Source organism: Propithecus coquereli, unplaced genomic scaffold, assembly GCF_000956105.1.
Source record: "Propithecus coquereli isolate 6110/MARCELLA unplaced genomic scaffold, Pcoq_1.0 Scaffold45, whole genome shotgun sequence".
Lineage (NCBI taxonomy): Eukaryota > Metazoa > Chordata > Mammalia > Primates > Indriidae > Propithecus > Propithecus coquereli.
Window position 1 is genome coordinate 34,022 of NW_012150285.1, and position 1,869 is coordinate 35,890.

Consider the following 1,869-nt stretch of genomic DNA (forward strand, 5'->3'; position numbering starts at 1 on the left):
TGGCCAAGATCCTAAAAAAAAATTATTGTTCCTCTTACTAATTCACAGATTCAAATGGCTTATCAGCAAAACCTAGGTTGGCAATTGGGTATATCAGATTTTGTAGGAACTATTAATAATCACTATCCAAAAAATAAATTACTCCAATTTCTAAAATTAACTCAATGGATATTGCCTAAAATAGTAAAATCCACACCTATACCTCATGCTCCTACTTTTTTTACTGATGACAGCAGTAATGGACAGGCAGGTTATTCTGGTCCTTTAACCAAAGTGTGGACCATGCCTTATCCTTCAGCACAAAAAGTAGAGTTGCAAGCAGTTACTCAGCTTTTACAAGACATTACTTCACCTTTGAATATTGTTTCTGATTCATAATATGTTATTTAAACAAAAAAGAGGGGTATACGGTCCCCCAGAGATAGAATAAATCAAGCCTTATTTACTCTAAATTTTTTGAATATTTGTAAAGAAGACAATTTAACAGCAGTAGAGAAGCATTGGAATGGGAGTCAACAACCAGACTCTTTCCCTCACCAGCCTATCTGGTGGAAAGATGATATAGAAAGTAAATGACAAAGGTGTGGGGCGAGGTTTTTGCTTGTGTTTTGACAGATGACAAACAGTCTGGATTCCAAGCAGAAGAATCAAACCCAGAGTGGAGATCCGAGGGCAAAAAGCAGAAAATGCCACCGCAGACGACTGAGGCCTTGGCCACGAGTTTTCAAAGGATAAGACTAAAGCCTGGTTATTTCTTCTATCTCTTCTTTTTCTTCTACTAGACATTTTAAAATTACATCAAACCATACAAACCACTGAATTTGTTCAAAATTGGCATCATGAATCAAATCAGTTATGGTCTACCCAAAATCAAATTGACAGCAAATTAGCTACTCAAGTGGCTGACTTACAACCAGCAGTCATCCTACTAGGAGACCAAGTTGTAAGTCTACAAAAGCAACTTAGACTCCGTTGTGATTGGAATATCACTCAATTTTGTGTTACACCTCATATATACAATCAAATTCGATTTCCTTGGGAAAACATTAAAAAACATCTGCTTAATCAAGGAAATCTGACTGAAGAGATTGGAAATTTGCAACAAGAGATATTAAGTACTTTCAATCACAAACTTAATTTGCTCTCTGAGGCTGACATTATTAATGGCATCTCATCTGGTTTGGAATCAGCTGATCCATTTTCTCATTTTAAAATCTATGGGAGTTTCACTATAGTAACTTTTGGCATTATTTTAATCATTTGCTTGTGCTTATTTATAGTCTGGAGAAAACTCCGAGGAAGACAAGAATCCAGAGACCAATGCCTCACCATGATGGCTGTGAACTCCATCAACTTATTTCTAAAAAAAGGGGGAGATGTTGCTCCATGAATTAATGTAGATGTGTTTGCAGACAGGATTTGTCTTAGGAGTTTTGCAGAGCTTTGCCCCGAAGGAATATGTGAATGTGTTGGTTTGCATTTCAAATGCTGTTACACTCGGAAGGGCATCTCTGAAAGACAGTAGCGGCTGTATTCCACAAGGCACTGCGTTTCTCAGACCTAAAGGTTTGGATTTGCTTTGTAAAGCAAAGCAAATCTGTTAAAAACTACAGGATGAGAACTGACAATGGAGTGCCCCCCGGAACAGACAGCTGCCCGAATGGCTAAAAACAAGCTCCTATTTAAACACTCTAGACTACCTGTCTCCATTCACAATAACCTAATAAGTATGGAGCCAACATATCTCTGTTTAACCCCTCTGTTAAGTGATAAACTTACCTTACAACTTAGAAGTTAATCTTTGAAAGATTTTGTAACCATTTGTTCACGTAGATAGAATTAGTTAAAGGATCTGTAGAAGCCTTTTGA